The 14037-nt window shown below is 41.7% G+C and overlaps 1 long non-coding RNA gene across 1 annotated transcript; it reads left to right on the top strand.

The window, feature by feature from the left end:
* The first annotated feature begins 3531 nt into the window (after positions 1 to 3531).
* On the top strand, positions 3532 to 13604 carry LOC139041833 (uncharacterized). Its single transcript, XR_011497815.1, has 3 exons — positions 3532 to 4170; positions 7433 to 7606; positions 8310 to 13604. It is a non-coding gene; the product is annotated as an uncharacterized lncRNA (long non-coding RNA).
* The last annotated feature ends 433 nt before the right edge of the window (positions 13605 to 14037 follow it).

The following is a 14037-nucleotide window of genomic DNA, read 5'->3' as shown; positions in this document are numbered from 1 at the left end:
AAAATGGGACATTAATCATTCACCCCCTCCCTAGCACTGAACTAACGTCCTCTTATGACTCCAGGCCTTTGCGCATCCTGTCCCTCTAGCTGGCTGACGCCTCAGCATCCTTCAAGATTCAACTCAGGATCCCCTCCTCTGAGAAGGCAAGTCTTCCCTGCTGCCCACCATCCTCCTTCTCTGCAGCTGGGGTGAAGAGCCGCTCCTGGGGGTTTGCCCTGTGCTTGGGCTTCCACCAGCCTGGTGAGCGACACTCATCTGTTTCCTTCTGGTCCCCTGACTTGGCTGTAAGCACCTTGAAGGCAGAGGTGATGTCTGCTTTATTTCTGTGCCTTCTTATAACTTGTAAGAGTTTGAAAGATTTCTAGTGAGTAGAAGAGGAATGAAATGACATCTCTCTAGGGCTTCAAATGAGAGACCAGATGTAAAGCATAAAATCTAATGCCTCACACATAGTAGGCACTCAGTATTTTTTTTTTTCAACTGAGGAAGATTTGCCCTGAGCTAACATCTGTGCCAATGTTCCTCTACTTTGTATGTGGGTCATGGCCACAGCATGGCTGATGAATGGTGTAGGTCCATGCCCGGGATGTGAACCCAAGAACCCAGGCCACTGAAGCAGAACACACCAAACTTAACCAGTATGCCATGGGGCAGGCCTGGCGTTCAATTTAATCTTTCTTTACACTCTCCCCAACCCCTGCCAATGGCTTCTTCTCAGGGGCCTTTGCCTGAACCCATCCCCTAGTGTGAGAAGTGACTTCAGTGGAATCTGCTGAGGGTGTGACCCCTTCCTGTAAAGAGTGATGGGATTTGGATGGGAAATGTACATTTTTGGAATAGTTTCCACTTGAACTATTTTAAGAGGATATAGGTTCATCAATGAGGACATTTTATAGAGTCACAAACGATGACCTCGCTTCCTTGGAACACTTATAGTAAATTAGCTTATACATTAATTAGGTGATAATTGCGTTTTGGTGTGGTCTGAAACTCAAGAAACACGTTATTGAAAACTGATGATTACAAATTGTAACAAATATAGTAGATGTTGAGATTCACCGTGATTATGGAGCCTACTCAATACAAAACAAATAAAAACTTAAAAAGTGCAAATTCAGTTCTAGACAAAGTTGTAATTTACTCACTAAAATTATTTAAACATAAATGCATGGTGATTTTGATTCAGTGGTAAAGACTATTTTGGCCACTAGAGAGAGCTCACGCTTCAAAAAATGTCTGGAGCAACCACATTGTCCCAACAGCAGCCACCATGGGTTCTAAAATCAGTTAATAAAGTTGTCTTGAATCTTTTTTTTTTTCTTGGAGGCTTCTTACATTACTAATGTTCCAGAGGGATGGCTAAGTGACAAAAATTGTAAATCAATGTGAACCCGTTAGAAACGGCTATAAATGTTCACAATAGTAATCTCTGATCACACATATTTTAAGTTATGGATTTAATTCACTTTTTTTCCCCCCAGAACATAAAGTGTTTTTTAAACATACTTTCTTCTAAGAAACACATTTCCTTCGGAAGTGAAAGCTGTGGAATTATTTATCTTGTTTTTACTTATTTAAAGCATGACAGAATTGATGTTACAATTTTATCATTACTTGTATGTGAAACAAGTAATGTTTTGGGGTTCATACCAACTTCTGGGATGTCCCTTAAATCTGCTCCCTTTACCCCATCCTCATTGCCCAGGCCGGGGTCAGGGTTCATTGTTCTGCCCTGGATTGTTGTGACAGTTTCTTTGTTGGTCTCTCCACCTTCGCTGGCCACCCCAGTCTAGCGTCTCCCAAACACAGCTCACTTTATACGCCACTCTGAGACTAATTTTCATGAAACGTGTTTTTGATCACATCACATTTCTGCTCAGAAACCTTTAGCAGCTCCCTATTTCTACAAAACAAAGCCACAAATGACCACGTGGCATTCAAGATCCATTTCAATACTATCTCCTTTCCAGGCCCACCAGCACCAAGCTAACATAATTCTCTCCCTTTCTTTTCTGAGTTCTCATGGGACTTTTTTCTGTACTGACCTTAATTTTATGGTTGGTTGGGAACACGTCTTATATCATCTCTAAGAACAACTTCCTTAAAAGCATGAGTCCTTGCTCAGAAGCCAGAGAGCAAGGTCTCTGTCTTAGCAAACATACGATGTTGAAGGCCTGCCTAAGATAATCAGATTTGGGAGACGTTCTGAGGTGGAATTGATAGGACCTAGTGTTCTGGTTATCTTTTGCTACATAACAAGTCATCTCAAAACTTAGTGGATAAAAGTAAGAATTTATTATTAACTCAAGATTCTGGGGGTTGACTAGATAGAGTCAGCTGGGTGGTTCTTGCTTGGAGTCTCAAATGCAACTGCCATCAAAAAGTGGCTGGACTAGAGTCATCTGAATCCTCAGCCAGGAAGGACTTCCAAGATGGCTTCTCCACTACAGATAGCACTCTCTGTTTTGGCGGCCTGAGGTTTGCAGGTTGAGATCCTGGGTGTGGACCTATATACCACTCATCAAGCCATGCTGTGGTGGCATCCCACATAGAAGAACCAGAATGACCTACAACTAGGATATATAGCTATGTACTGGGGCTTTGAGGAGAAAAAAAAAGAAGATTGGTAACAGATGTTAGCTCTGAGCCAATCTTCCTCACCAAAAAAAGCATACCTTAAAAAAAAAAAAGAGAGATGGGGTCTATTTCCCCTCCCCCTGAAACCGGGCAGGTTTTTCTGACTGTTCGGTCCAATAGGGTATAGCAGAAGGATGCTATGTCACCTCCAAGGCAAAGTCAAAAAAGCCTGGGATGCTATTTCCACCTTGCTGACTGGAACACTTGCTCCTGAAACCTTCTGCTTCTGTACAAGCAATCTGACTTCCTGAGGTCGCCATGCTGCATGGAAACCCAAACTAATCCATGCGGGATATTGAACACACTGTCACTCATTTATTATCATCATTTAGATGTTATGCAGAGTGGGGGCTGGGAATTCCTGGGTCTACTTGCTCTGGAGAGATGTCTGAATTCTCAGATGCTTAACAGAGGGCCACAGGAGTTGGCTAGGGGCACTGGAGAGCAGGGGTTCATAGCCATAATGACCCTTTTGAAAAGAGATAGAAGGCTGGATTGAGACTCAGGGTGGGCTAGTATAAAGCAGGTAGGATGCAGAATATCCATCAAACGACTGCAGACCTTCTGTGTTTTCACTCCCGTCGTAGGCTAAGTGCTCAGTGCCTTGTTGTTTCCTTTAGTTCATCCTTGGAAGGTTTTTTTTTCCTTTCAAGTTCACTTAAAAATTAAAGACTTGAGATGGGCCACATAAATGTGAACAAGCCTGAAAGGAAACGGTGTTGGCGTGTTTGGTAAAGCTAAGATTGGGGATACAGATGGCAGGGGGGACCCGCACTGATGGCTTTTGTCCTTCTGCCCTGCTAACTGGGTCTCTGCAGCACAGTAGAACATTCTTAGGCAAAACAACATCCTCTGACCTCATTCCAGGAAAATCAGTACCAGCATCCAGTTGTCTTCGAGAAGGAAAGAAGACGACATGGAGAGACACGACAGTTGGAGAACAAGAGCAAGAAGCACGGAGGCACGGGTCACTCTTTCAGACTTCCCAGTGGGAACTTGGCACCTTGGATAAACAAAGGCACTGGCGGGAAGGAGAGCTAGAAATCAGCGGAGGGGGCTGGCGGGCCACAGCCAAGGCAGGGACAGTGAGAAGAGAAAGCCTGGGCCCTGGGGTCCGTGGTTCTCTTCTCCAACCACCTTTGAGTCCCTCTCTCTGAAACAAGGCTCGTGAGGACGCCCTCTGGCCTGGGAGGCATGGGTGAGCCTGAAGCACCCTGAGAGCAGTGAACACAGGTTTTGCACTTGCAACTGGGAGGAAGTCAGCAGCACTGGGAGCAATGGGGCTTGAGGGTGGGAGAGACCTTCTTGCCAAACCCCTTCCCAGGCTCTCTGACTCTCTAGGAACGGAGAGAGAGAATGCCTTGGCCAGTTTCCTGCAATTCAGTCAGTGGAGCCAGGGCCCCGGCGGCGAGCGCTCCCTCTGAGAAAACAAATACATGAGAGACAAGGACAAGAAGGAGGAAACGCCAGCTAGGAAACTCCAAAGGGATCAGCGGCTAAGCTCATGGGGACACTGCTTGGGAGCAGGAAGTAAGTAAAGCGCAAACAGGATCTGAGCGAGGTCATTTGTTTGGGAAGAGGGAGAGAGGGAGGGGGAGGAGAGAAAGGGGGCGGGGAGGGGCTGCAGCGTGAATGTGCAGAATTATGTCAGAGACTTCCCAGATCCCGGGACGTCCTGCCTGCAGAACAGCCCCGCCCCGCTCACTAAGCCCTAGCTGAATTGTGTCGGGGTAATTAAAAAATTAATTTCCCTCCAATCAAAGGTCAACATCAAGAGTTACCTTCCTGGAGAGCTGCCTGGGGGCCGGGAGGGGGGGTGGTGGTAGTGTGGATTCCCGAGAGAACTTTTGTGATCTGCTCACCATATCTTTTGCAAATTCTTAAATGTATTCAGGCAATTTCCTTTTTATGAAAATGCCATTCCCTGAAGAGATTTCACTGATTTTTTGGAGTGACTTCTTGAGCACATTTCTACCCTATGAACTGTAATGGTCAACTTTCTGCCTGATGTCATTTTGGCTGAAGGATGGATAACCAGAAATTTCTCATGGACTGTTTTGCTCAACACTGGGCTTTTATAGAGGCAATTTTAGGTGATTTAGGGTGTGAAAGAATATCAGCATAGCCTTATCACGTGGTATTCAGTACTGAAAGGTTAATGAGTTTAGATACTAGAAAGAAAGAAGACAAAGAAAATAGCATGGATCAAGAATCCAAAGTATATAGCTTACATTCTTTCAAGAAATGGGGACTTTGCTCCTGGGTGGTATTTCCTTCTGTTTCACAATAGGTGATACCTTTCCTTTGGCTTAATTAATTTTGTTCATATTTTCTAAAACCCCAGTGTAAGCAGAATTTGTTAACCAAAAATGGCGGCGGGGGCTGGGGGGCTGGGTGTCAAATACACTGATAAAGTAAAAAGTGGCTTCTTCTAAGGACTTTTTGAATGAATTCAGCTTTCAACTGCTCCCACCTGATAACTGCTGCCTTCTCTGGTACTTTCTACTCTGTGGGCCGTGACAAGCCACCCCATTAAGCTGCCCATTTCAGCTTAAGCACTGCCTATGTGGCCTGGAAAGGGTGGTGGGAACACCTTTATACAACAATGGGCCTGGGATGGGGGAGCAAAGAGAATGGGCAGCTGGCCAAGTTAAACAGGCAATTTTGTATCCCAGGGAATTTACCGGCTGCTTCCGGGTCTAAATAGGATGCACCACAATGGTTTCTCTGCAGGCCCCTTGCACATTCCACAGAGAGGGCCCCAGCTTGGGCCAGCCTGTCCTGGCATTTTCCTTTATAGTTTTTTTTTCCACTTGATGCTTTAACTTGAATTTCTTTTCTGGAAACAATCACCTGGCGAGGATTAATCCCAGATATCACTCGGGAGTCACTAGACACAGCTGGATTCTTACATTGGTAGAAATGCATCTCTTAAGTGGAGTGTCCTGAAATGATTCATGGGGAATTCAGTGAACTATTTGTGGTGGAAGCGTTTGTTGCATAGCTATTGGTCAAGGCAGTGCTTTTTCAAAGTGGTAGAAGTTACAATTGAAATTTAAGACAATTTCACATCTATCATTTATGAAATGGAAATATAATTGTATACACATATCTGTCTAAGACAGCGGCATGAGAGAGATGCAGTGTTAATGTGTCAAATGTGACTGCATTCTCTCTTTTAAATGCCTGTATTTCACGTCATTGGAATCTCATAATAAGTCCATTTAAGTCACCCAAATTCAACCGTTAGAGATAAAAGCTGATAATTGTGCCTTTTAGTCTACTCAGTGGCAAATGATCTGGACTGAGCTTCCAACAGGAGACTGACTCTTCATCTGGTGCTCAACCAACAATGATATGTTTTAATGTTGGAGGAAGAAAATAGCTCCATTTGACTTAGTTAGAGATTGTATGATGCTATCCAACATAGTGCCTTCTGAAAGGAATTTTAAGATCAATTTTGATTCTTCATGATTTCTGTTATACGTGCACAAGATGTGTTTCCACGTGGGTACCTGATTATGTTCCAGGACTGTTCTGAGTGCTGGTAACAAGAATTTAGTTCCAGAGGACATGTTTGGATGTACTTCCAGAAATTCCACTGGTATGAGGGCTTGATTAATCTATTGGGAGAGACAGTTGTTACTCATATCATAAGCCAAAGGCTCATCTCTCCATTCCCTGAGCTGAGGCAAAGGTAGCATCATTCTACCCTTAAAGCCTAGAAGTACTGCTGTGCTTATCTGGGCCGAAGGATATTCTATTGACAGGTGTTTTGGGTTTTTTGGTTAGGAAGATTGTCCCTGAGCTGATATCTGTGCCAATCTTCCTCTATTTTGTATATGGGACACCTGCCACAGCCTGGCTTGATGAGCAGTGTGTAGGTCCATGCCCTGGGATCTGAACCTGTGAACCCCAGGCCGCCAAAGTAGAGTGCATGAACTTAACCACTACACCACCAGGCCAGCCACATCTATTGACTATTTTTGACCCAGTATTCCAATTTCTAATCAATCCCAATCCCAAAGATGCCCTGGCAAATATGAAAAGATGTATGCACAAGGCTGTTTGTTGGAACACTATTTATTTATTAGAAACAACTCAAATGTCTATCAAACGGGGACCATCAACTATGGTTACATCGATTACATCCACACAATGGAATATTATACAGCTGCAAAAAGTAAATGAAGAAGAATATCTCTATATACTCCTATGAGAAGATCTTTGGGATATATTGTTAGTGAATTACATATTAAGACATGATCACTAAAACAAAACAAAAGGAAAAATTGAAACTAACTATGTATTAAGTTGATGACACATCTCTGCAAGGAGGAACTATTCTAAGTGACTTTAAAACATTGGAATTGACTATAGATCCCAAGAGGGATATATCCTTAAAACAAAAGCACCATGGATGGCTCTCACCATTACATTCGCCTCCTTGTTACCTTGTTCCTGGTGCCATGACCCTGGCAATTATACTCGTGAGCATTAACATCAAGGAAATTGAAGTCAGTCACCCTGAGAATGTCATATTATTGTAGAAGGAATCTAAACATGTAGTTTTATTATTAAAATCGATCAATTTTATTAGAGGCCAAAATGTTTTTCTGCTCTTTTTTTTTTTTTCTTTTAAAGATTGGCACCTAGGCTAACAACTGTTGCCAATCTTCCTTTTGTTTTTTTTTTTTAAGGATTGTCACCTGAGCTAACAACTGTTGCTAATCTTTTTTCTTTTCTTTTCTTTTCTTTTCTGCTTTATTTCCCAAACCCCCCTGGTACATAGTTGTATATCTTAGTTGTAGGTCCCTCTAGTTGTGGGATGTGGGATGCCGCCTCAACGTGGCCTGATGAGCGGTGCCATGTCCGCGCCCAGGATCCGAACCCTGGGCCGCCGCAGCGGAGCACGCGAACTTAACCACTCGGCCACGGAGCCGGCCCCTCTGCTCTTTTATTTCAGGTAGAAAAACTTGTCTAAAAACTGGGGTGCTCTGCAGCCATCTTGCCGGGACTCGTAGCTGAGAGGGCGTTTTCATTCTCCCCCCAGTTGACACTCTCCACAGTCCACCTACAATTTGTCTTCACTCCTGCTCTCTGAGAGCTAAGTGACTCAGCTCAGTTTGGCTTTAAATTGTAGATACTATCGGACCTTCTGTGAGGGGTATTTCAGTGGGGACTGGGGCTAAGTTTGCTTGGCTCACGAGGCCTTGTGTTTTTTGTGACAGAGGTGCTGTGATCGAATTTACGCTTTTTTATGACTTCAGGCTTATTTCCTGCTTTTTCAGATTTAAAGAAACTATTTGAAATAATAAACTCCCTTCTCTTGTGATTGAATCTATGGTGCTAATAAAAAAAATAAAGAACAGCTGTGCAGAGAGGTAACCATGACTCGGTAACTTCTAGCCTACTTTGAATCACAGCAAAGGCCTGAAATGCAAGAAAATGGAAATCTTCCTTGGAGCATACATTCTAGTCAGCTTCACACCAACCCTTGACGTATCCATGATCTTCCGTATTTGGGAGAGAGCCGTGGTTCACAGGGTTTAAGCCTGGAGACCCAGGAGCTGGGAGAAGCAATTTGGGAGAATTTCCTCTTAGCTGACTGCTCTCATTTATTGATAAATCTAAAACCCACCATCTCACTCTCTTTGTCCTCTCTCCAGGTACCCTGCTGGCTTCCTAATGAAAGTAAACTCTTCAAAAGCAGCCCTCACCTCAGACAAAAAGCAGAAGGAAGTTGAACACTGACTTATGGGTAGTATATAGATTCCTTATGTTATGTAGGGAGATGTGAAGTACATGAAAACAAACATATTATTTGACATAAATACTCAGTTTGACCTGTACCTAGTGGTGCGCCTTATCATTATACTGGTAACTGAGTCTTAAAAGCAGGATTCTGGAACGCCATTCTGGCCTGCGTGTTTGATTCTGTGAAAGGTATTTGGGAACTGAAATTCTGTCTCATTTCCCCAGTAAACTCGCACTGGTTATTCATGATTTTCTGAAATTGAGCAGGACCAATATCTGATGTCTGCAAATGGTTCATATATACAGAAAAGCTGAGAAGATTGCTGAAATGGTTGTACCCTGGGAAAGCTTTATGCAAAAGATGATTTATGAGAGGTGTTTGATGAAGGAAAAGGACAGACAGGTGGAGAGGAGAAGCCGGGGGATGGGGGGAAGTTTGAAGGGGAATAGAGGGCTTGGCATTGCAAGAATAAGTGTCAAGTGACATGGAGGGGTAAGTGGAATTTACTGGCTAGAACAAAGACATCTAGTCTATGTAGTTAGGCAAAGGGATGCTGGGGAAGTGGCATTTGGTAACCAGCCTTAAACTCATGATTAGAAGCTCTATTTAAAGCAGTGGAAAATTAACAACTTGGATCTGTGGAATGATTGAGTGGTAGCTGTTGGTAAGTTTCTGAGTGAAGAATGATGTCATTAAAAAAGACATTAGAAAGATCATTCTTAGTCTCTGTGAGAGAATCTGGAGGAAAGGAGTCTAGAGAAGGTTGAGGAATCTACAATGGGGGCCAAAGGGCCATGACTTGAGTCATGCCAGAAGCAAGGTAAGGGTTCAAAGTATCGTATATGGGGAAAAGAATTATTTTGAGAGAGCAACTCCAGGAGTAGAGATGAGGAAATGAAATATTTGGCTGAAGGGAAACCCAAGGCAGCAAATCAGGAAAATGATAAGAAAGTAATGTCACCAATGACATTGGAGGAAATGGGAAGAAAGAGAAATTGCTGCAATGAAAAGAATGATGTAGAATATGGCATGTAACAACCTTTTGAGAGGTAAAAGTTAGCAGAAAGTTGTGGTGGGTAAAACATTCTGTTGATGTCTAAAGACCGTGTTTAAATTTTGTGTAGATTATATAAAAGGCTTCTCAGAAGGATGTTTATTTTTGTATTTACCTTACTGACAGCAGTTTGGCTCACAAACATGTCTTTTAGCAGCTAGTGGTTTCTTCCAGAGAATCAATTCCTTGGCCCTGGAGAGCCACACTTGGAGAATTGCAAGGACTGCAATATGAAGGCACCAGGGGCAAAAAGTAGATGAAACGGGAAAAGCGGGGAAATTAAAACAGAGTGAAAATATATATACCGTGTCAGGGGGTTTAGATTTTACTCAATGAGGACTGGAGAATCATTCATGCTTTTTTAAGCCGGGGAATGACATGGTAGAATGTACATTAGAAAAACCCAACTGGCCTCAGTAAGGATGGCAGATTGAAGAGAGGAGACCCTACAAGTGAGAGCACTGCCCAGAAGGGGGTTATTTAAAGAAAGACCAGAAATCCCGTTTGCTAGAAAATATTAGTTATGAAGATGCCAAGATTGGGACAACTGAACACAATTTTAGACTTACCAATGCTACGATATCTATTGTACAGCTAGAATACTGGGAGTCATAAGACAGCTAGGGGTTAATTTGCTCCAGAAATTGCAAAAAAGCATTTGAGTGAACAGAACCTTAAATGGAGAAGGGATAAAGAGCGTTCTGATTAAGACATAAATTATGGAAACTGCCTGTATCAGTCAGGGTTCAGCCAGAGAGGCAGAAGCAGTAGGACATGTATGTGCTTACAAAAAGAATTGTCTTACACAATTGTGGGGGCTGTCTAAGCAAGCCCTAAGTCCACAGGACAGGCAGGAAGGGAAGGGAACTAGCCAGCTGGAAATTCGTGAACTTGAGCTTGAGCTGAAGCTTGGAGTTCAGCAGCTTCCACTTGACTAAGTCAGACCCAACAAGGATGATGTCCCTTTTTCAATTAACTCAGAATTAACTGACTTGAGACTTTAATGATGTCTGCATAATCCCTTCATAGCAGCACCTAGATTAGTGTTTGATTGAATAACTGGGAGATTATGTGTGTATACTATAAAACGGCCACTGCCTCCTTCCACTCCCCAGCTCTCATGAGAGAATATGCTGGTAGCCCATTCTATCCGGAAACATACTAGAAAGGGAATTCTAGGAATATCGTTCAGACTAACTATGTTGACAGATCATAAAGCCATCATGCTGCCATTCTAAGACAACTTTTCAGGTAGAGAACACTATTCTGCAGACTCTAAGAGCTTGAAATGCTCCCAGCCTTACACTCCCTCTGGTTTTAATAGTCCAGAGGCTTAACTTACTCCATGCAGCGCTACAGGGCTTTACTGCCATCAAATGAGAATGTCTTATTTCAGAAAATATCAACATCTTTGTTACATTTTCTTTTGGATTAAATAACATATACATTCAATTTAACAAAGTAGATTAAATATTTATACTTCAAAGAAGGGATATTCATATTATAGGACCAAACTTAAAATTAGGACACCTAATCTTCCAAGGAAAAATAAAAGACCTCAATTTTCTTCCATGGCTCATCACCTAATTAGCTTAGTCACCCTGGCCAAATCATTTACCCCAGAACCCCTATCTGAGTTTTCTCATGGGTAATATGAGGTGGTTGGCTAAATGTACCAAGGCCTTTCAAGATCTAGAAGTCTATTGGCAACATTCATAAAACAAATTGTAAATTATTCCTTAAAAACTATTTGATATTATTGTCTATGCTACTTATACAGAAATCCACTTAAATGATCCAATATCTCCTACTCAATTAGCAACACTTTCTATTGTTTTTTTGTGTTCATAACTTTCTTGACATCCGTATTTTACCATGGACCCATCAACTTCCTACGAGTTAATCATCCTAGGGCAGTTTCAGAATGCTTCAGACTTCGCAGGATGGGAAATTGAACTGTAGTGGGTTCTCTGTATCCAGATGGAGCTGACAGTCCTTATGCATCAAATAACACCTGTAGTATAAGAGAAACACAGTATGGCTGTTCCTAAATTATAAGCTACTGTATATCACGGATCAGGCCATTGCTTCCCAGCCAGACTTGACAAATGTTTACTCTGTTTATTATCGCCAAGTTCTGGGCTGGCCCTTTCCTGATTTGCTTCAGGACATCAGCAATAGAAATTAGTCAGCATTATTTCCCTAGAGAGAATGAAGACGCCTGGAAGGAACTTCACAGCTGATATTTTGGTTCACATGAATCAATTTTTTTTCCCTAGGAGGCTATATATCCATCAGTGAGTATGCTCACCATGTTCCTGGGACAAACCTGTAAGACAGGCTTTGGTGAAAACAATTCAAAGATCTGAGTATTCTGAGAGAAAATTATATCAAGTTGATATAATATCAAAATTATATCCCCTTTTGATGGGAAGAAACAAAAATGAGACCAAAACTGTGGCAATTTCTCATTCTTTTCAATCTCAGTCTGTGTTTTTTAATAAAGAAAATGAATGTAAAATACCAGCTCAGGCAACATTTTAAGGGTCTCAAAGGACTAAGATAACGTAAATGAGATAGAAAGCATGAGATTGCTGAAAGAAAACAGAGGAGAGAAGAAAGAAAAGAAGAAAGAGGAGGAGAAGGCGTTTAGCAGAGGATCTGAAGGAGCCGACATCCAGTTAGAACTAGCTACATTGCTACGCCCCATTGGATTGGGCTTCATTAAAAAGCTGGAAATATGATAAGCAGTCCTTAACTTGTATTTCTAAGGTAATTTATTCAATCAACAAATACTTACTGAGCCTCCACTCTATGCTGGGCATGTGGCATCTATTTGAACCAGGGAAAGGACGGCGAACCAGTGAGGACCTTTTGTGGCTTCTCTCCGACGGTGTCTTTTCTCAGGCCTATGCATGATCTAAGCAGAAATAGCTATTTGAAATGTGAGATATTTTGGCGTCCACGGTAAAATCAGGTTAACTAAAATAAAGCACAAAAATCCTATTTCTCTGGTGCTTCTAGGTTTTCTTTTCACAGAAGGAAGTTATAATTATTACTCCTTTCTAGACATCTTCAGTCAGACGTTATATGGTTTGCCCAAAATTATGTTTGTCCAAAAGAAGAAAAAAACTCTTAATATAGATAACAAACAAATAAAAATCCAGTCATGCTGTGATTTTCCCAATGTCAAAATCTGACCATGAATAATTTCCCTTTGGCCTTCAGGAACTGAGTTTGTTTAAAAGTTTATAATTACCTTTAAGAGGCCTTGTCTTTTAAATATACAGACTTAAATGTCTGGAACATTCTCCAAAATAATCTGGGGAAGAGAAAGAGTGTGTGGGTCTAGGTGAGACAAGATTATCCAGGAGTTGGTAATTATGAAAGCTGGATGATGGGTATATGGCATTCCTTATACTATTCTGTCTACTTTATATATATTTGAAAATGTCTACAGTAAAACACTTTTTAAACTATCCCATATCATAATTATATTAATATAACACATTAACATGTGATAAATATGTATAGATATATCTAATATATAACGTATAGAATATCACATGACTTTCTTGAGTGCTTAGAATCAGAACATGAATGAGAGAAGAATTAAATCGACAGAATAAGGACACTCTCGGCCACAATAGTCCTTCAACAGTGTTTGCAACCCTCTGAATGAATAAACCAATGCGATTTTGAGAGTCACATCGATGGTCTTTACAACAGTATTTCACGTGTGATAGTCTTAAGGGTGATGTTCTTGAAAAAAATTGGATAACTAAAAAAGGGAGCGAGAAAGAAAACAAAAACCTGTAATATCTCAGCTGTTACATGTGGGAAGAAAATAAACAAGTGTTTGAAGAGCCAACTTGAACATTTGGTGTCCATGAAGAAAGGAAAACATTCTGTGAACTGAGATCGTAGATACAAGACAAACAGTGTTACTTACCACATGGGAGAACACGGGACTTGGGACTGTGAGTTGTCACATTGCGTGTTTGGTAAGTGCTCTCACTTGGGGCACTCACAGACCACATGTTTAATAAAAGGATTTATGTCTGGGCCAGCCCAGTGGCGTAGTGGTGAAGTTCACATGCTCTACTTCAGCAGCCCAGGGTTTGGGGGTTCGGATCCTGAGTGTACACCTGCACACTGTTCATCAAGCCACACTGTAGTGGTGTCCCACATAAAAATAGAGGAAGATTGGCACAGACATTAGCTCAGAGCCAATCTTCCTCACCAAAAAAAAAGGAATTTATGTCAAGTGATTCCATAAACACAGAGTATATGAGACGAGTTCTACACAATAACAAATACCTGACTGGAAAGTTCAAATTAGAATCAATTTTGATGTTTTAGAACATCTGGATGTCTGGTATTTTGCCGTGCTTCGGTTACTGATATTCATTGGATGTTTACCATGCCTCAGGCCACATTTTGGGAGCTGGAAAAACCAAAACAAAATGAGCAAATCCTTGCCCTTGTGAAGCTTACATTCTAATGGAAAAAGTCAGACAATAAACAAGAAAAGTTAGAGATATAAATGTTGAGGAACAAAACAAAGCAGAAATGGACAACAGAG

This window comes from Equus asinus, chromosome 24, assembly GCF_041296235.1.
Source record: "Equus asinus isolate D_3611 breed Donkey chromosome 24, EquAss-T2T_v2, whole genome shotgun sequence".
NCBI lineage: Eukaryota > Metazoa > Chordata > Mammalia > Perissodactyla > Equidae > Equus > Equus asinus.
The sequence above is the reverse complement of the archived record's forward strand: the minus strand, read 5'-3'. Positions and strand labels throughout refer to the sequence as shown.